General features: G+C 35.2%; 1 protein-coding gene across 7 annotated transcripts in view; it reads right to left on the bottom strand.

The window, feature by feature from the left end:
• Positions 1-23,562, bottom strand: part of LOC138328485 (leucine-rich repeat-containing protein 24-like) — a 41,144-nt gene that overhangs the window by 3,890 nt on the left and 13,692 nt on the right. Inside the window, exon 1 of one of the 7 annotated variants that reach the window (XM_069275310.1) lies at positions 23,228-23,417. The exons of 1 other annotated variant lie outside the window; for it this stretch is intronic. The gene's annotated coding sequence lies outside the window, so the exon portion shown is untranslated. Of the gene's footprint in view, positions 1-3,727; positions 3,891-9,634; positions 9,914-18,654; positions 18,881-23,054; positions 23,186-23,227; positions 23,418-23,562 lie in introns of those variants that run through there. 5 more of the 7 variants (XM_069275311.1, XM_069275314.1, XM_069275312.1 and 2 more) reach the window with 5 other exon arrangements.

The following is a 23,562-nucleotide window of genomic DNA, read 5'->3' as shown; positions in this document are numbered from 1 at the left end:
GGGCAGGCGGCAGTCACAAGATGGGAGACACAATTTTGTAGAGGTAGAGAATTGGGGGGAAGGAATTGTTGCTATTGGGCTAGGTGAGAAGGGTGGCATTTAAACACTTTGAAAGAATAATCTGTCCACTTACAGTTTTGATAGTATCGTTTGAAACATTCAGGGAGGTGAAATGGTAAAATTAGAATTTCCTTGATTTTTAAAGCCTTCACAATCATCTGTAACTTTAATGAAGTTTGGTATAGCAGTGTAACTTTGTTTGTATAGTAAAGGTACAGAGAAGGGGGATTTATTGGGGGTTTAGGAAGATCAGAGGATAGCAAGGGATGGCATATAAGGCATGGGAAGAGATTTTATCTGGAGTAAAGAGATGGAGAAAACAGGACAGAGATGATGGAGAGATGGGGGAGCTAAGGGAAAGGAGAAATGGGGCAGTGATATTGTGTTGGAACAGGACAGAGATAATGGAGAGATGGGGGGAGCTAAGGGAAAGGAGAAATGGGGCAGTGATATTGTGTTGGAACAGGACAGAGATAATGGAGAGATGGGGGGAGCTAAGGGAAAGGAGAAATGGGGCAGTGATATTGTGTTGGAACAGGACAGAGATAATGGAGAGATGGGGGGAGCTAAGGGAAAGGAGAAATGGGGCAGTGATATTGTGTTGGAACAGGACAGAGATAATGGAGAGATGGGGGAGCTAAGGGAAAGGAGAAATGGGGCAGATGAGGATCGAGATATGATAATGTGTCGTACCATCTGTTCCTATCAGAATCCCAAACCGTTTTACACTAGGCAGATACCAGTAATGACTTTCACAGATACTGCCTCATAATCAGACCATGTAATCAGAAAAGAGTGGAAAAAATGGGGAGGAATGAGTCAATTTGTTCCACATTTCGTGGGAAAAATGAAAATTAGTCATGTCTGAAGTCTCCAGATGTCTTGTTTTGAATTTGAAGTTTCAACAAGTAATAGGGCTCTAGCGTGCTAGAGGAAATGTCAAATCAAAAAAGGAATAGCTCTACTCTGTCACACTCCCAAGGATGTGAATATAACTATTGGACCATTGAAATGTACAATGTTTATATTTTAAAGGCATTAGTCATTTAAGATACCATTAACAATTGATATCGGTAGCTGAACTGTTAAGAAATGTTAAATTGCCTTAGTATCTGACAGGTATTAGTTTCAATTACATGTAGTCTATAGAATACCTAGAGTAACCTAATGTATCGTAGAAATTAAATTTCAAATTATGAAATTATTACTTTGTCTATATTTTAATTTAAAAGCTTATTTTTCTGGAATATTAGTGAGAGATACTGTTTTTTTATTCATACATGTAAAATTGTCATTATTCGTTCCATATTTCATAAATCAATTTATTCAAAAGATATTTTTGTACCACTACTCCTACAATGCTGTGTACTTTCCCTGTTATAACTGGATGTTAATCCCAATCAATCTGAAGTATTAATCCTGTGGACAGCTGGTAGCAGTTCTGTGGCTCGCACTTCTATCTAATTACATTTCTCTATGATAAGCTATATCATTATGTACATGTTATATGGGATCAACAGCCATTACACTACTGAGATAGATCGGTGACATAATACCCAACAACTAATGGCCATTAACTGTGGACAGAGACCACATAAAACTACTGAACACAATCTATAAGAGTTTACAGGCAATACTTGCCTTTCATTAAGGAGGTATGGGTTCGATTCCCAATAATGGCTGATTTAACCTGCTGAAAGCCCTCTAGCTGCAAGTCTCTGCTTTCATTTGCAATAGAAAAATCTTTTAACTCTTTTTATCAAACTTATATAATGTAAATGTCATTTATGAGTTGATAAATGTATTTAATGTGTTGTGCATTAACTTCAAATTGAACGAAACACACCCTACCTCCATCATTTACATATTACACTTGGATTCACTTTCCACCATGCATGCATGTGCACTTTTATATTGATGGGCATACAACACTCAATCTATAGGTTTAACACTCTAACCCTCTCCCGGGTGGGCTTTGTTTCCGGGATACATATCATCCAGGTATCCATATAACTTACTCAGAACAACAGAATCCATGAATGGAGTCACACAATGGCTCTGATAAGGTGATATTTGTATAGGATTAAAATCGACAGTCCAACCATTCTCAGTCAGGAAATGTATCAACAGAGCTAGCTACTGTAGTTAGCTGATATTGGAGCAGAATACTGTGTGTCTCATAGAGTCAATGTTGTAGAATTAATGAAATCAAATAACTTTGAGTGGGGTTTATTTCCTAAATTCTACTTGTCGATTTTTTTAAGAAGTATTTTTGTAGATTATATAGATGCACTCATTCACCCCTGAAATTTCATAATGGACTGGTCTCATCTTTGATTTAGAAGAGTCTAAATGTTTCTCTAGGGTTTAATGAATTAAGGATGTTCCAGGTATAAATGATAATGCATGGAAGCCAAAGTTCCCAGAGAAAAGTCACTGACCGTAATAGCCAGTAATTTGGCTACTACCTCTAGGACACCCAGAGGTGGAAAGCTACACCATATGTAAGTGGTAAAATGTGAGACACCTTAACCACATAGCCACTGCTTAATAGTGATGATTCACATGGATTTTACTTTAATACCAAAGTCAGACCTGAGTTCACATCTGTAGGGTTTATACCTGACAGGTAGCTTGTGTGATGCTAATTAAAACCTACAGCATATATAATTAAACACACCTGTTCTAAATTATTAAAATCTCTGTCCATTTCCGGGATCTAATGTTATTAAACCTCTGTTCCCTTAAAATCAATATAGAATGTTCCACATGAATTGCTGGATTAGTTCATTATGACCTGTAGGGGGGAACAGTGAGAGTGCCATAAAATGTGTCTATATATCCATGTTTTTATCATTCAGTGAGATTAACGCAGGTATAGAATTTTCACTACATACACTTTAATGATTAAAGCATGAAGTTTTGTAGTGTAGAACAACATCTCGCTGTGATCATACAAAATAAACATTCAGTGTTTATGATACAGGAAATCTCTTTCAAAAGTAAATGGTTTAAATGTTAATCTTGAAAGTTCAAACAATTCAATTTCAGATTGAAATCTTCAAACATGATATCTGCTTCAAACTACAAACAACCTTGATTTTATTACCCATAAACTTTTGAAGTCTTGAGAATGACCTTCAAAACTTAACGCCTGCTTAAGATGCTATGCTACCTTACAAATCCACTTCCATTATCTCAATCGAAAAGAGTTTCACACCAAATTTTCACATTTCAGCAGGAAACGTTTTTCACACTTACAAAAACCAGGCCACACTAATTCAAAAACTTTCTTCAATTTCTTTGTTTAATGAAATTGTCCCTTAAGAACTGTCAAAATCTTGAATTTGCAAATTTGTAATTTAAAGATATCAAATATTTCTAAGGCAAAATTTTCTATGCACAAGAATAAATTTCTTCCTAAATCATAGACTGACTCTAAAATTGAATAAACATATTAGACTATAATTAGATAATTATACAGATTAGGAATGGATATAAGAGAAAGTCCTGACTGATCATATGATTTGATTTTTGAGAAACAACAATGTTAGAGATGTGACTTATATTATATTAAATTTATAATTTATAATTACATATAATTTATTTGTCATTAGTTTTAATCCCAATAAGATTACTCAGTGCTAGAAAAGAATGAATTACTTACTTTTACTGATAAATATATGTAAATCCACACGCAGAGCTATAGTACTCCATGTTCTCCTTACATGGACCAACCCTAAAGTGCTTTAGCCCTTCATTTAAAAGCCCACACTGTCGACCATACTCCAAGTCTAGAGTGTATTCGCCCCACACACAGCCTGCACACAGCTAATGGCGGAAATCATTATTCGGCTATACATATATCTACACCAGGAATAAATATCCTATCCTTTTAATCTTTGGAAATATGCAATATGATGTCATATCTTTACATGCTGTTTTAAGTTCCAAAGATCAAGTTGCTCGTTATCAATTTGTGCGGAAGTGTATCACCCACGTCCTTGAATGAAAAATTGAACAGTATATTTGCCTTAATACAGGGCTTGATAAGGCAAAACTTATAGGGAGATGTTAAAATGCTTATCGTCCTGTAAAATTTCAAATTTTTCAGTTGGATCTGTTGCGTAACAATCTGAAACGGTAGTCAGGGACTAAGATTATTTAGGAGATTGTTGATATTTGGTTTGCTTTTTTGGAGGGGGAGGGTTTATTGGTGTTTCTTTTTTTAAGGGGGGGGGGGGGGTTGTGAGGGACGACTTGTATATGTTACCTATCATGGCTTTCATATAACTTCCCTCCTTTTGAACAGTTCAAATAATTTTGATAATTTAGATCAGGTATAGAATTAATGGTGTCCAGTCTCACTTCACCAGGTGTTGTTGTTGTATGGCAACATGTGACGGAAACAAGATAGAGATTAGAATGTGCTCATAGCTACAAAACATTGTTGTAGATCATATAAGCTCAATATTATCATCTCATTCTGAAACTTTGGTCCTGTGGGAAGTTGCATGAGCATAGACTTTCATAGATAAAATCTGCTATTATTTATAATAAGTAGTATCTTATACTTTCCTATTATTGTCCGTGATCGCTATATAAAAATATATCTAAGGGTTCCAACATTGATTGTCTTACTACTCCTTGTTAACTACTGATTTCCATCTCCCTTCTTATCCTGAAGCTTCTTTTTGGAACACAAAGAGGCAGAAAAAAATGTCAAATTAATTACGTGTTGAGAGTGGATCAGCTGATTTACACGTTCAGCCAGTGATGTTTAGGCCTACACTATCTTAGATACAGCACCAGTCAGGGGTACATAAAAATGTTATAAAAATACTTAATTACTCACAGGAACAAGCAAACACTCCTAGTTTATCAGAGTTCGTTACTGAAGCCACACCCAGGCACTGTTAACATTGGAGATAGTAGTGTGAGTTCTTATAGATCCGGATAGCCTATACTTTTCCTTAATGTATGGCCAGATAGACTACAGATAGGATACTGTACAATGGACTGATAGGCTACTGTACAATGGACAGATAGGTTACTGAACAGTGGACAGATAGGCTACTGAACAATGGACAGATAGGTTACTAAACAATGGACAGATAGGTTACTGAACAGTGGACAGATAGGCTACTGAACAGTGGCAGATAGGTACGATGTACTGACAATGGCAGATAGGCTACTGTACAATGGCCAGATAGGCTATATAGCTACTGTACAATGGCAGATGAGATAGGCTACTGTACAATGGCCAGATAGGCTATAGCTACTGTACAATGGCCAGATAGGCTATATAGCTACTGTACAATGGCCAGATAGGCTACTGTACAATGGCCAGATAGGCTATATATGGCCAGATAGGCTACTGTACAATGGCCAGATAGGCTATATAGCTACTGTACAATGGCCAGATAGGCTATATGCACTACAATGGCCAATAGGCTAGTACTGTACAATGGCCAGATAGGCTATATACTGTCATGCCAGATAGGCTACTGTACAATGGCCAGATAGGCTATATAGCTACTGTACAATGGCCAGATAGGCTACTGTACAATGGCCAGATAGCTATATAGCTACTGTACAATGGCCAGATAGGCTACTGTACAATGGCGTGGCAGATAGGCTACTGTACAATGGCCAGATAGGCTAAAATGGCCAATAGGCTTAGCTACTGTACAATGGCCAGATAGGCTACTGTACTGTACAATGCAGATGGCAAATAGGCTACTGTACAATGGCCAGATAGGCTACTGTACAATGGCCAGATGGCAAAAATGGCTACTGTACAATGGCCAGAGGCTACTGTACTATCGATGGCAAAATTGGCTTCTATACAATAGCCAGAGGCTACTGTACTATCGATGGCAAAATTGGCTTCTATACAATAGCCAGATAGGCAAAGCTGTAAACAATAGACATTCTTTACCATGTTCTCAGATCACATACTTCATCTGCCTCATAAACCTTTCACCATATACTCCTCATTATATACATGTATTTTTATCATCAAAAGACCCTACCTGATGAGAATTTTCTGTTGTGCCTGGTTTATGCCCGTATCCATGACAACCAGATGTAATTGAAAATGTCACAATCAATCTACCTACAATACCACCTGTCACTGATTGACATAGAAACCTATTCCTCACTGACGTCTGTTTCCCTAGTTGATATAGACTCACGATTCTATATCTCCCTCACGATTCTATATCTCCCTGGTCTATTTCATGAATTTATATCCCCTTTGTCTATTTCCCTGATATTGACAGCCGGGTTCTATCTCTGAAGGGCTGTTGAACTTGCATAATACTCCTAGCAAACGATTCAATGTCACCTGCACAACATAAAATGTGTCACATTATATTGTGACTTGTATATAAGTTTGTTTGTTTGTTTGTTTGATGAATTAACGTCCTATGAACAGCTATGGTCATGTAAGGACGGCCTGCGTATATGTTGTGGCCTGCGTATATGTTGTGCGAGGTGCGTGTTTTGGGAGACTGCGGTATATTCACATGTATAAGTGCTGAGAGAGACACTTGGTATACTGATACAACTGATATACCTATAGATATACCTGTAATTAATTAAAGAAGTAATAATAGAACTCACGGTACCGCATTTATTGGTTTTCATTCAAATCTTAAAATTCAGTTACATGCATGAAGTTTTATTGATATGAATTTTAATTTGGAACGATCGAGTAATTGAGAGGGAGATATACTGGTATTTGTCTTTATAACTGTTGTAGGGAAATTATTATATATAGGTGCATGGGAAACAGCTGTGTCCCTAGCTAATAGACCTGAGAAATGACTACAACAATGTCTATCCAGGATGGCTGACTTAACAAATAGAAGACGTATAAATTCTGTAAATATTGATCTAAATAGATATATAGTAATGTTGCCATATGTTACCAATAATTTTGTCTATGAGAACTTGGCCATGCTGAGTGTATGCCTGCAATCCGTATAAAATGAGAAGAATTCCATCAGGTATTACCTATTCGAATACAGAAGTAACAGCCGGTCTGATGACAAATGTGTACTGTAACTAGCCCTGATAATTAGCCCCATAGTGTAACCAGGTAATGATACATGTCTAGCCCGCCTGTGTCAGCTGCCGTAACATTTAAATCATTCACACCTGAAGACACATTTGGACTCTTCTGATTCAGCGGTGGGAAGAATCCATTTTGAATTTTCATGGGTAATGAGTTAGGGTGAGGTACCTTTGTCAAGGTCACACACACCCAATCTGATACCTATCGTTCTCTACAGGAAACAAGGTTACAGCTAGCAATTAAAGGATATGAAAAGAATAACATACAACCATTTTTTTCAAAAAAAAAAATCCAAAATAAAAAATCATTTAAACAAAGCAATACATGAATATATGACAACATAGATTTTTGTGGAATCGTAAGCATAATTGATCTTTCATCACAATTAATTTCGTTTTCTTTCTTTAGGGGAAATGATCAAGATTTGTTTCAAGTGCTTTAGAGGAAGAGTCTTGATAGTGGTATAGGTTGATCAATTGATGGGCCTTAATTTCCTTGTTCTGGTTATAACCAAGCCTAGGACACTTAAGATGGGATAGGATGAAACTTTATATTTTATCTTTCAATGAGAAGAGTTTTGATGACGATAAATTTTGTTTTCTTTCTCAGAAATCATTGAAATTATCTGTATCATACTCTAAGGATGAGAGGATGATACAAATGAACAAGACATGTTGTACGTTTCTTCATAACACATACTGCTAACAATTCGTTAGTGATATGGTAAGCATATAGCGTATTGTTATGATCATGAAATATCTTGGTGCATTCTTCCTTCAGTTACAATGTGTATGCATTATCCAAGCATTTCCAGGTGTGCCCGAGTTATTAGTCGTTTGGGAGGGGAATTCAAAGAATTCTCGTTAACATGAGGTTGTCACAATACTGGGGTCGTATCATAATTATTGAGATCCATGTGCGTTCTCACTTCATGTACGGTGTACAATAATCGTGGGAGTACAACAATAGTCCTGAATAGTCTAGTCAATTTAGTGAAAATTTAAATAATTGCAATAGAATTTTTTTTTTGTTTTGTTTTTTTATCAAAAGGCATCAGTACTATATATATAACGAGGGGAAAAATATTTGAAATTTTTTCTGAAATATCCCCATCCACCAAATTTACCCCCAAAAATATCCACTTTACTGAAACTTTGTAAAACGATAATTCAATATAGCTCTAAAATACTGTATGCCTCTACCGTAATTCAAATAGTGTCATGGTTGAATTAAACATCTTAGATATTATGTGACTGAAAACAGCTGTTTCGTAGCTGTTAGTGCAGTTTTGTCACATCTACGTATATGCCACACAAAACAACATGTTGCGTAACAATGCAAATTTTTGATGACAACAGGATTATAGATGATGCATTACTCATCCTCATTTGATACTCTTGTATCATTTAGTGGACGACCCTGTTATATTTGATATTTTCGTTTAATTTTCAAAATGTCAGATCATTTTTTAATGCACGCACCTCCTAGCTAATTCATATAATAGAAAACAACGTACATGTATTTACTTTTAATGCATGTGTCCTAGATAAAATATTTTTCTGTATAAATTTGGAACTATATATATTTATTTTCTAAATACAGAAACTGCAATTACATTATTTTTTTTAAATATAAAAGTTAAATATACTTGTATAATATCACCTGAAAGATTCATTTAGTTGGATTTAATTAAATTGATTGTTAATAAAATATAAGTACATGCTTCATTCATTCTTAAAATATGCTGAATTGCACAAACCATATTCAACCCAATAAGCGCCTGTCCACCCCTATGAGCACCCTTTTTTTAGGCTTCAATTTCACTTACTTGGAATAAAATGCAGACTGAAAATATCAAAACTGTGTTAGTTTCCTATCTGATTTCGTTTGCAAATGGATTTATTGCTTACTTTGTGTAATACTTTTACTTTATGAAAGGCTAGTCCAAATTTGATTCCATTAAGCGCCCCCTTATTTGCTTCAAAGTTTTAAGTGCCCTAGATGTTTGTTGGGTCAAATACGGTATTCTAAATAGATTTAAGCTAACAAGGCCTATGCTAATTCATTATTTCACAGTTCTAGTTTGTGTACATATTACTTAATACATATCTCCCATAGATCATTATATCTAAAGCCAACTGATCTGTTTGTCTATGTTTGTATATGAGCATTATCTAAATCTTCAATACACAAACAAAATCCATCTTCTCTTGTCTAAACAAATAGAGAATTAACATATAATTCTTCTGTACATGTGAGTTATCTGTACAAATACATGTCTTCTCTTTCCCTCAACTTTGAGATTACACAGGGGTGAAACAGGATTGGTGTTATTTTTAGAAATGATTATATATATATCGTCAGTGTCCTAAATACTGCACAGGATAATATTGATTACTCATTGGTAATATGTTTAAATATGTTAGATCTTCAGCGCCATGATTTGTCTTGATAAAATAGGAAGAAAAAATATGTTCGACAATTAATTCTCACCTACTGAAAATACGATCAATCTGCAGACAAACGATTCCTCCACATTTCTCACTCAAACAAGATTCGTATAATCCATTGGATTTGACACATTAGATCAATCGACCCACAAATATATATTTTATCCAATAATATTGACAGTAATGTTTGTATATTCTGCTTACTCCTGGTCTGTATACAGGTACAACATTCTCGTCTGTAAAATTACCGTACTAGTATTATATATTTTGTGACATGTAGTTACCTGGTCCCAAAGCTAGACAGTTTGTGACAGGTACATGTAGATTAGATCCAGTTTTTATCACTAGTGCACTTGTCGAACCCAACTGTGATAACCAGAGTATTGAAAAGTTATGACATCCATTACAACTACGGTGGACGAAGGATGGTTCCCTGTCTTATTCTTTTTATCATTATTAAATTGACAAGTTACATACACTTCAGTATCAAATAAACATTTTGTATTAAATAAACATTTCGTATTAAATAAACATTTCGTATTAAATAAACAATGTATTAAATTATTCTGTCATCTTTTAAATATATTCTTAATTTACATAATTTGAATATAAAACAAAAGATAAAATTAAACAAAAAGAATATGATAAGCAATGCATTGTGTAATATTCCCTTTGTTAGAAGACTTATGAATAAGATGGATGTCTTTTACGAGTGAGACAGACATTTAAATTAAATGACTTTGTATGCATTAACCACAATATCTGAATACAGGATTAACAGGTTTTTGAATTCTGACGTCATGGAAAAACAAAGCCTAAAGGTTTATTTTTCACAGTTATACACTGTTCATCTTTGATCATAGATATATTAAAATGCTGCAAACCAGAAAACAAGGGATATTAATTATCTTAGGAAAAAAATTCTTAATAAGTAAATATTCATAGCATCTATACTTAAAGGTTTTTTTTTTTTTCCTGTTTTGCTTTTCAATAATGGGATTAACCTTTATCATAGACCATTAACCTTTGTTTAGGGAGTTGAGGTCATTCAACAGGACAGTATTAATGCCAGGTTAAATGGCTATAGGTCAATGGTTTTTTAGGTCATCTGACCCGAAGGGTCAGGATGACCTATAGTCATCATGTTTCGTCCGTCGTCGTCCGCCGTGCGCCGTGCGCCGTGCGCCGTCCGCCGTGCGCCGTGCGTTAACTTTTCACATTTTGAACTTCTTCTCAAGTTCTACCAGTGCGATTAGGCTGAAACTTGCGTGAAATGATCCTGACATGGTCCCGACAAAGTGTTGTTATTTTTCGGGTCGTTCCGAAATCAAAGATGGCCGCCACAGCCGCCATCTTGAAAACACATTTTGAACTTCTTCTCAAGTTCTGTCGGTGCGATTTGGCTGAAACTTGCATGAAATGATCCTGACATGGTCCCGACAAAGTGTTGTTATTTTTTGGGTCGATCCGAAATCAAAGATGGCCGCCACAGCCGCCATCTTGAAAACACATTTTGAACTTCTTCTCAAGTTCTACCGGTGCGATTTAGCTGAAACTTGGGTGAAACGATCCTGACATGGTCCCGACAAAGTGTTGTTATTTTTTGGGACAATCTAAAATTCAAGATGGCCACCACAGCCGCCATCTTGAAAACACATTTTGAACTTCTTCTCAAGTTCTACCCGGTGCGATTTGGCTGAAACTTGCATGAAATGATCCTGACATGGTCCCGACAAAGTGTTGTTATTTTTCGTGTTGATCCGAAATCCAAGATGGCCGCCACAGCCGCCATCTTGAAAACACATTTTGAACTTCTTCTCAAGTTCTACCGGTTCGATTAGGCTGAAACTTGCGTGAAATGATCCTGACATGGTCCCGACAAAGTGTTGTTATTTTTTCAGGTCGATCCGAAATCCAAGATGGCTGCCACATCCGCCATCTTGAAAACACATTTTGAAGTTCTTCTCAAGTTCTACCGGTGCGATTTGGCTGAAACTTGCGTGAAATGATCCTGACATGGTCCCGACAAAGTGTTGTTATTTTTCGGGTCGTTCCGAAATCAAAGATGGCCGCCACAGCCGCCATCTTGAAAACACATTTTGAACTTCTTCTCAAGTTCTGTCGGTGCGATTTGGCTGAAACTTGCATGAAATGATCCTGACATGGTCCCGACAAAGTGTTGTTATTTTTTGGGTCGATCTGAAATCAAAGATGGCCGCCACAGCCGCCATCTTGAAAACACATTTTGAACTTCTTCTCAAGTTCTACCGGTGCGATTTAGCTGAAACTTGGGTGAAACGATCCTGACATGGTCCCGACAAAGTGTTGTTATTTTTTGGGACAATCTAAAATTCAAGATGGCCACCACAGCCGCCATCTTGAAAACACATTTTGAACTTCTTCTCAAGTTCTACCGGTGCGATTTGGCTGAAACTTGCATGAAATGCCTAAAGGTTTATTTTTCACACAGTTATACACTGTTCATCTTTGATCATAGATATATTAAAATGCTGCAAACCAGAAAACGAGGGATATTAATTATCTTAAAAAAATTAGGAAAAAAATCTTAATAAGTAAATATTCATAGCATCTATACTTAAAGGTTTGGGTTTTTTTTTCCTGTTTTGCTTTTCAATAATGGGATTAACCTTTATCATAGACCATTAACCTTTATCATAGACCATTAACCTTATCATAGACCATTAACCTTTGTTTAGGGAGTTGAGGTCATTCAACAGGACAGTATTAATGCCAGGTTAAATGGCTATAGGTCAATGCTTTTTTCTCTGAGGCAGTTCCTTCATAAGTGACTACATAGCTGTGAAAATAATGTAAAACAGAGTTCATATATAATCAAATCCCTCCATAAAAGTACAATTTATACAAGATATGACCAAACAAATTGCTACAATTACAATTACTTATATGCCTTCAGAGCATTTGCTCTGTTCCGATATTGTCTTTGTTCAAATCTCTCATACAAAATATTTTTCACATTCAAACATACCTGTGCTTCTGAGAAGACCTCCCTGTTTCAGATAATGAGTTTCTTCGGAATGTATTGGAAGCCATAGGAGATTAAATACATTGACCCTATCATTATTTCTGAATTTCAAACAACACCACTCTTACAGGAGGTCTAGTACTTCTTAGATACAAAGCTGCATAAATGTTTTTCTCCTAAGATTGGCTATAAAACATCTAGTGTGTTTTTAACTTGCAATCTAAGGCACACCTGCAAAAAGCACATCTGCTGTTTCTAAACTTTAATGGGAGGTTAAAGTGGCAAGCATGCACATATTTGCATGATCAATTTGGATTTAAAATTATAGGCTTAATGTTGAAGTGAATAGATGTTTGGATGTTCCAGGGGTATAATCGTTTGGGTAGGATATGTGATTAATGTAAAAGTTTGGAAACAATCTAAGAGAGAGTGTCAAACAGGATCATTTAAAAGTCATTTAAACTGAGACAAAATGGTCTTAACTGAACAACAAAGATCCATGAAAGTTACAAACATTGCTTGGAACTATAGAAATACAATATAAGCATCATGCACCCAGGAAATATTTTACCTCCATAAGTTTCTGAATTGAACAACTAAAACTCATGAAAGTTGGAAACCAGTGGAAATATAGAAATACATTTAAGCAGATGAATGTTCCATAGCCCTATTTCCCCTCCATAAGGCTCTGAACTAAACAATTAAAATTCATGAATGTTATAAACCAAACAGAGATTGAAAGCAGAAATATGTATAAACACCATGAATGCTCATGACCTTGTTTCTCCTCCATGAATGCAACAGTATCCTGACATATTCACTACAAATTGGAATTGGCCTAGGACAAGAACATACACTATTGAGCATTGATATAAACATTGATATAAACATTGATTCATTAATATCACAGATAGTTTGATCTTAATACAATAATATGTTCCTATGAAGATGCACTCTTTACATTTGTTTTGATTTATTTTAGCAAGGCGTTAATTATCCAAACCGTTTGACCTCTAGGTGTTTCAATTATTGATAACTAACTGATTTCTTCAAGGGTAAGCAATGTTTACCTGACCATTGCCCATTTAATCATTCACCCCTGAACATACATAATGAACTGTTCCAGCCTTTGAATTAGAAGAGTCCAAATGTGTTTTTAGGGGTGGATAAGTTAAATGTCTGTAATGAACATTTTAGATCAAGGCTCCATCAGTACATATGTATTAAAGAGACGTCTTTCAAGAAGATTGCATGTGACATACAATTTCTGGACACCATATTGCATGTCTTTCACAATTTTAGAACCTTGCATGTTCTGAGTATCTATATAGTTAGCTATTGATATAGATCCTCTTTACTGTTACCATGGGAGCAAATTCTGTTACCAGATTTAAGAAAAAAGTTTTAATAGAAAATATTCTCTGAAGTTTAAAATGTTTATACCAATGCATCATTTCAAGTGAAGGATTTTTGTTCAGATAGGAAAATATTGATGAAGCTGGAGCCATGTCACTTGCCCTCTCAGTCAATATGGCACCAGAAAGGCTACGATATAGTCACTAAATACTAATTCTGCCTGACATCGACCCACTTACTGTCCTGAATACCATTACTAAGTATGGCCAAAGCCACTTCCAGTCCGGTAACTCCATTAGGGAATTTTCTGATTGCTTATTTTAAAATTGACAGATCAGTAATTGTTTATCTTTGCTTAGCATCTTTATGACCTATTTCCATAAATGCTGAAAAAACAACCTAAACAAGTTTACTGAGCTGGCATTTAAATGTTGTAAAATTCTGAAGAGTTTTTACAATAATAGACACTCAAGGGAATTTTTTCTAGAAAGAATACATGCAATGTTGAAATTCTATGAGATCTAAATGAATATACAGGCACACAAGGGAGTTTCTGTAATGTTGTTGAAATTCTATGAGATTTACAGGACCATTATGTATACACACAATTAGGTTTTCCAGGAATATACTCATAATATAGCCATTTAAGTTGGATCTTTTATTCTGGACCACATTTCCTTCCACAAGACTGCCTAGCAATGATAGACTATATTGTAAAGTCTACTGGGGCCTGTTGATGTTCAATGTCATCTTCCACATGACTGGAAATGATACGGACAAGGTTAATACTCTTCTGGACAAGTCAATACTTACTCAACAGGAGCCAAGGTCGATATCATTACCGATTCTCAGAGAAAGCGCAATCTATTGACCATATTAAGCATTTCTTGTCTTGAATTTGTAATGACCTTGGACAAGAATTGTAAGTATAACAGCCTAATGGCAAAAAATAGCTGATGAAAAGAAGCCTAATGGCCATCAGAATAGCTGATGACAAGAACTGTAGGTTGAGCAGCCTAATGGTATAGCTGAATCAGATGGACTCATTGCTGTAGTTCACATAAGAATGGTAGCCCATGCAAAAGTGGTAGCAGGAGACTAATTGGGTGTCTATATGAAGACCATGAGCCCTATGTCTAATTCTTTGTACGATTCTAGAACATAGAGATAGTAAATTCCTGGTCAATGTCTTTAGGCATTGTTGAATCCTGTCTCTCTATAAAGATCAGTTATCTGTTCCACGATGCTCTTTGTTACTGCATTCACCCTTTGTTATTCTATGTGCCCTTTATGTTGCTCTGTTTGAACTGAGAATTTTCACATGTACTATCATGCCATTCAGTAGTGAATGTCAATGCCCACTTTGTATCTCATTTATGTTACATCCTCAGCTTATATCAAGGGAAGCGTCTTAATATACTTCTTACTGAATGTGGACTATTCTCATAACATTGGGATTCTTTAGAGTTCGGAGGAAACAGAGTTTTTCCTTCCTTGCTCTGACTGATAATAGCTCTGAGGAGAAACCTTTCCTTTCTTGTGACTCGTTAAACTTCTTAGAAGAAATCGTTAATTCTTGTCTTTGAAGTGTTTAAAGATGAGATATTTCTTATATGGCAGTGTCAAATTAAGATATATCATTGATTCACCGGCTATTATTATCACTTTCATATTACGTACAATAATACCTAAGATATTACATTATAATTAATAAGAATTTGTAATCTCAACCGGATTTAATCCACTCATGTCTGGTTTTGGACTTTTAAGACCTTAATAAAAAAAAATATGAAAATTTTGGTTGAGTATCATATGATGATGCAATTGATTGAAACGTTCTCCAGTTCACCCTACTGCACTTTTATTGGACGACATGTTGAAGTAGAGGAAGTACATGTATATTAATAAAGAGAATCGGTTACATATCCTGTTATATTTATAGATCTATCGAGAGTATATATCATTGGACAAAAGTTATATAGCCCTGAGGACCTGAAGACGTCAATGATAATAACTGGCATGAGTACATGTGCATGCTGTTTCTGCTTAGTTTAGACTGTAAGGAAACTTACATACAACTTCTAGCCCAAAGTCAAAACGGTATGATACATCTGAGGCCTGGGGCTTCAGAAGACAGCCACAATTACTCGTGATTGGCCAACAGGCCGGAATGTGATAGTATACCCAACTAATTGATTATATTACTGCACCAAAGAGTGTCAAAATCTGAAGGAAGTATTTACGTATCATATACTTACGCCAATAAACGTATTGCACTGCACGCTGCAACCTCTCAGATCTAGTTGTATGTACAGCCAAGATCACATATAGCTACAGCTAATGAATGGGGTCAACAAGCACTGGTACAATACTGACAAATTGGTATACTATATTGTTAGTAATTACTATTTGACAGAGTGGAGATGGGCCAATCTGTGTACTAGATTTTTGCTCAGTGTGAAGACACAGACAGAAAACCTTTATAGCCGAATCAACTGTAAATATCAGCTAAATGTCAACTGTTATGATATGAATTTAGGACAGTTTTTTTTTTTGTACACTTTTTGCGGTAAAGGCTATCTGGAACCGGATATCATAATCAGTGGAATTTTTATCTTAATCTGTTTGGTTTTACAGTAATTCTGTTTACTTAAAGTTAAAGTGCATTCAATAGCCTGGTAAATAGACTGAAGTAATGTATATTACTCAGTCTGTTAATCCTACAAATAGCATTGTAGGCTTCAGTTCTGTAGGATTTCCATTGCTATGAACTTCGAAGTGACTTGTAAACTTTGACCAGATCATCTTTAATATAGCTACTGATATATATGTCTTGAAGCCCCATATGTCAACTTTGGCCAGATTATTCATACCAGAATTCCATAACTCAAGCTAACCAGACTGAAACTATATACAGAAACCCTATGCCAATTTTGAACAGATCATTTGCAATGTTATATGTATGCATGAACTGTAATTAGAAAATTGTGCTTAACAGTAAAATTATGCCTTAATTAGCGACCACCTCTGTATTAAGTTCATCTGCTTAATAAGACCACTTTTCTAGGGTCCCAAATGACCAATTTGAACACAATTCAACCTGTGTTTAACAGCAACCTAGCTATAAAGATCATTTCCCTCTGTCCCATTGGTGGTCTCTATAGACAAGTTTGACTGTATTCAAAGTTTTACCAGATCTTATAGTTACAAAAATTCTCAAAATGATCATTGAAACCCTATGTTTAAGTATGTTTGATTTGATCTAGAAATCCTGCTAAGGAAACATAATACCAGGTTTGAATCATACATGACCAATGCCACATTTCAGCCCCATTTCAAAAGTTTGACCATGTATTTTATACAAGGTTCCCACAACCCAGCATGAAATAAGGCCTCAGATTACCAACTTGTTTTAATGATAAATCAATTTTACTGTAAATATCCCCTATCTGGTTCTGACCTGAGACCCAGTATGTGTTTTCAGGGTAGTGAACTATTAAGGGTGAATGAATTCAAAATTTGGAAGATGGATGACCCCAAAGGTCTTTGATAAATTATATAGCTATTTTACAAAAATCTTTACTTACCAAAGTGTTGCTAACATGACTGATGTGTATATATCCGACTGTTTCTGATCAGGTTTGATGTTAGATTATCTCTGTAAGTCTTCAGGCAAGGCCAGATGTTTAGCCATGTTGCTAAATTTAACCAGAATGGAGACATATCAGGACAAACCTGCTATTAGACTAACCTGCTATATACACACACACATAGATAGTCAGAAGGGTGATAATTGTGGAGTTGAACCCCAGCTGAGTCTTGTACAATGGACTAAAGGGGATTTCAAATAAAAATTACCATCTTAAAATTCATGACCTTTGTGGACAACAGAGGTTCTAATTGAGTGATGGGATTTCTATAAATAACATCAAGTGTGTCACTCCTAGGCCTTTTTGACCCTCCTCCCTCAGACATCTGTCTGTTTCAAATTGTGTCTTCCCCCTCCCCCAATCAATCATAAAGCTCCACCCTCCATCCTCCAGATGTTGTAGTTGATAACTATGATGGCTATATTTCCATCCAGTCAGTAACTTGCTGTTCTACTAGTTTGGGGATGCGGACCTCAAATGAAATTGTTCCCCTTATCACATGGACTTTACACATATGCCAACTTAAACATCATGAAAACCTGATAAAAAAATCTGTGGAGATTCCTTCATCAATGATTTTAATAATATAATAAGTTATAATTTTCAAAATTATGAAATGATGGTCTTCCATGACACAGCTATCATTTAACATCTCATACATCTTCCTTTTCATATTGAATAACAAGTTATTAGTTTTGGTGACCTTTTAAATGGTTCTGGCCCCTACCAGCCAAGGTCAACCCTCCCCTATGCACCCCGCCATATCACAAGGCAATCACACATGTACTAGCACCTGTCTTTGACCATTAATGGTCAGCTGTGTACTGACCTTACCAAACTCATGCAGCTGTTGCTGTTCAACATATCAGAAGAAACAAAAGGCCCAATTAATTTGTGTTTGCTGAGCTATTAATCAACCATTTGCAGAATAAAGCAAAACAATTCATCATTTCGTTGTTGACAACAGATAATAATTTCTTTGTCATGTTTTCATGGTTTTGTTAAAAAAAATTTAAAAAAAATCATCAATGCATTATGATACCAAAGCCTTACCTCATTATTGCAGGATGGTTTTGATTTAAATCCAATCAACATTTAATCCAGTAATGTATTTATCCAGTAACAATTTAATCCAGTAGAACTAGCTAGGTTATCAGAGAGAAGTCTTATACAGAGCTCAGTCAGTGATAGTGTCTGAATGAATTCTAGCTGATAGCACTAACTGATATAGTTACAGGATAGGACGTCCCCACAAAATACCCTGTGATTATGTACAATGTGTGACATTTACAATCCCCTAGGCTGTACTGGAACGAACTGGTGTGAAACCTACCCAGGAGCAAGCCTCACATGCACTATGCCACTCAATGCATGTGCAGTGATAATTATAGCACGGTCATAAAGCTGTCAGGTTAGGCAGACTGTTGTGGGGGAAATTTACAATGCTAAATACCACCAAGGGGCATTTCATTGCAGAAATGACATTTGTATAATTGTACCCTTGAAAACAACGAGAATTTTTTGTAACATGTTGATAAAGAGGACTTTGGACTGCTTTGTGAGGTTTTGTTTTGATTTCAACAGATTTTATTGGAAGAAAAATACAAAATTTTGTTTGGTCACGAGGCAAAGCCTTGTTAATTAATTCATATTTATATTCCTATGTATTAAATGCTGTATATGGTAGATGCTTCAATGGCAACATTTACAACAGTACATTAAATAAAATGATAGCTCTATGGATATATAGATATCAATATATTTGAAAGGTATATTGATTTTGCCATTATAATTGACTTACCCATGTAGAATCATATATATTAACACCTCAATAAAAATTTCGTTTCAGGATGATAAAGATTCAATAACCTTTAAAATATATCATTATTACTAAATTTATCATCTCAACATGAATAATAAAGCTTTACATACATTTGTATATTAATCAATACATCAAAATCATATATCTCTGTACATAAACATACTAGTGCCTTGAGGGAAATCAGTGATATTGTTCATGCTAGGTATGGATGTCCAAACCTTTAGTTATGAGAACATGCAAGTAAAACTATTAATGGATATTCATTTACTGACTTGTTGTATAATGTCTGTGTCTACTATAGATATTAGAGACAGATGTACATTCTCAGACAGATGGTATCAGTATGGTGGTGTAACACCAGTGACAATTGATAACTGATAGACAGGTCCTCAGGGTTATATATGGTATAACACAGACTGGAACAGTGGTACAGTATGGTTCAGCGAGATCGCACTATAAACATTTAAATTAGGATTGTTTGTTATATATATATACAGGTCCTCAGGGTTATATATGGTATAACACAGACTGGAACAGTGGTACAGTATGGTTCAGTGAGATCGCACTATAAACATTTAAATTAGGATTGTTCGTTATATATGTACAGGTCCTCAGGGTTATATATGGTATAACACAGACTGGAACAGTGGTACGGTATGGTTCAGCGAGATCGCACTTTAAACATTTGAATTAGGATTGTTTGTTATATATATACAGGTCCTCAGGGTTATATATGGTATAACACAGACTGGAACAGTGGTACGGTATGGTTCAGTGAGATCGCACTTTAAACATTTAAATTTGGTTTTCTGTTATATACATGTCCTCTATGATATAAAACACAGACTTGAACAGTGGTGTCTTAAAAGAGTTAGCTTTCTTTTCTTCTTATCCACAACATCTGTAGCCATTCAAATTTACCTTCAATTATGTCATCATATCAACTACCATTATAAACCTAAGGTTGTCAACCATTTCATTTTGCCACCCATCTTCATCAACTTTTATCTTCAATGTGAGACCCATATGTATCTTTTAAATCAGACTATAAAATCCTGATCTTGGTAACACATCAATTAATGGGTCAGAAGTTCGGGGACAATCCAGTTAGGGAGGTAGCAAATGAGTGGTGACAGAGTTGGGTTATATCCCACAATGCCTTAATGTCACAAGATACACCACTCACTGGAGCATTGTTAGCTTACAATAGGTCACTTCGTTAGCACGACATTCTCTAAGCTTTGTTAGCTTACAATAGGTCATTTAGCACTGACATTTGTTAGCTTGCAATAGGTCACTTAACAGTGATATTCTATAAGCATTGCAAGCTTGTAATCAGCTTAATATGAATGGAATTATTTGATATATTGATAATTGATGTCAATTGTATTCATATTTGTCAATTATATGCATATTTCTACAGAATTCAAATATAACGGAAGGTTAACATTAGTTCTGTGTCCGGATTTCATGTCTGTGTGAAGTCATTCAAAATAGTTGTTAAGCTAACAGTACTTTGAATCCAGACCCATTCAGATGTACCAGCATGACTTCTCTGATATAAAAAGAAATGACTTAGTTTATCCTCCAATTATCAATTGGGTATGAAAACGGGCATGAAATCCCTTAACTCCCTCTTGGGGAGGTGTGAAGCTTCTGACAAGGTGGCCACCAGCTACGACCTCAAATAAAATAATGTTATCATCAACGCTTCTAGCTGCTAAAGAATGATTTATTATGATAATGTTTTGATTATTGTATGTGATATTCACTTATGTTAATTACTACAAATAAAATTGGTTTGTAAGATAACCAGACTTTACAGAGGAGGTTTAAATAAAGCAGGTTTCTTCATGAAACATTTGATGCTATGAGTGTTAAAGAGCATATTTGAACAGGCGTTTGCATTGAACCTTCTGAAACAGGAGCTGAAGCCAAGAAATAGATACTTGACTAACAATACTGTGTACTTCTGGCTTAAGTGGAAACATATTTGACATACATTGATAATTATATACCAGTATCACTAATGAATCATTAAATCCATGAAGTTGTAGACTTAAATTATTTGCCAGTCATTTGTAAAAATTTACTATACATGTGCTATTTGCACACCAAAAATTTGATTTCAATCTTATACTATGTTAATTGTTAAGATCTGAGTTTTCACGATCGAGGAAATCTGGAGTTCCCAGAGAAAAATGACCAACATTTGGTATTAACACTTCACGTTCAGAAAATATAAATAGAATATAGCTGCTGAAATATTGAAATATATTTAACAGATAAACATAAGTGTGAATTTAAAATGCCATTAAACCTTCGAGGTAAAATTTTATGTGATATACTGTAAAGTTTATAGCACTCGATCAACTTGATTGCTACCCTGCCGTAAAACTTGATATCAGATAGATATTTATAATACACAGGTGACTCGGGGAAAGGTGTGTGATACATATTGATTGGATCTAGAGGTGTTGTTCTCAAAACTAAATACATTTTACTGTCAGACATTTACAAATGTTGTTATTATTGTGAAATTTAATACTGTATGATTCATGTATGAACACCGTTTCTCAAACAATATAGAATTCTGCCATTTTCCAACAAAAATTTGTTATTAATAATTTTCTGGCTTATTTTGGCATTTTCATGAGTATTAATTTATACACCTTTTTCCAGATTACATATTTGTTATATAATACAGTTGGCACAAAAAGTTCATACATGTCTTTATTTTTAATGAATATGCATATATATTAGTTTTCTAAAATCCTGCAGATGTTTAACTGTATAGTATGGATAAGGGCTACTAGTTTTTGATTTGAATAGTACAAGATAATTTTGATTATGATTATTTGCATTAATCGTGACACAAGTAGCAATCCTGTAATTCATTAACCCTGCAATTTCATAATGGACTGGTCTAGTCTTTGATTTAGAAGAGTCTAAATGTGTCTTCAGGGGTGAATAAGTTAATTATATAAAGCTGCCATTTACATACAAGTCACCTAAGGTTCATTAGATAAGAGTAGTGCAGAAAAGTCCTATAAGTTGGAAACATCAGTTGTAGGTAATTGACAGCACACTGATTTACTGCTTCAAATCCCGGCTCTGTAATACTCATCAAATGAAAGTGCATGTCATGCTAATGTGACATCTGTATTAACATATAGATGAAATCTGTCACACGGCGTCGATTTCAAAGTTAAGGACCTGTTTCAATGTCAAAATGTATTTCTCTGTGAGCTCCATAAAGTCAGCATAAAACCCTAAACGCATGTAGCCCAGTAAAGATCGATGATCAATAAATAAAACTTGATAATATTTTACTCGTTTTCAAATAGTTTGAAAATTGATCAAAATTAAATTTTTAATGAAATACATGTACATGTTATATTCGTTTGTGTCAAAGTCAGTAAAGTCTGTCTTGATAATGTTATTGAGATATCAGTGTCTGTCGTTGAAACTGACGTGTAATGTATTCTCCGTAATGTAATGTCATTGAAACGGAACTGAAATATATTTCCTATACGTCACTGACAACCTCTGCCAGTTACAGACAGTAGTTATTACGTTGTCAAACGTGACATATCCCTGGTCAAACTCGGTAACAGTTTTCCATAATTACCTCTCATCCACACACCATCTCCGGAGAATGTCTCTCCAATTGTCAAAATCGTATAGCCATCTCCGCTCCACATGTACATGTGGTGCACGTATGTGTGCATCTACTGCACTGATACATATATTACCTATACATGTTGGTACATCTCTCTGATATATATATTTATATACACTTACCTGTGACTAAACAGCCAACCACAGAAATATGTACACTATATATTATGTTATCCGCCTAATGTCGACTAGATTTTATGTAACTGCCCACACGATTTCACTAATAGACATCTACTACCACCAATACACAGACACATACATATAGCCTTGCACTGCTACACAAGCTCTGCCGATGTATTGATCAAAAACTGTAAGACATTGATTGTCATGTGACCAACATCTTCTATATAGTGGTCATGTGACCATCTCCTTACTTCTATCAATGGCCCATAACTAAAATCTCTGACAATGGTTTTGGGTCTCAGGGACACCAACTTGTTTTTATTTGAAAATTTTAT

The sequence above is a fragment of the Argopecten irradians genome, chromosome 7 (assembly GCF_041381155.1).
Source record: "Argopecten irradians isolate NY chromosome 7, Ai_NY, whole genome shotgun sequence".
Classification (NCBI taxonomy): Eukaryota; Metazoa; Mollusca; class Bivalvia; order Pectinida; family Pectinidae; genus Argopecten; species Argopecten irradians.
This window is presented reverse-complemented; position numbering and strand designations above follow the sequence as displayed.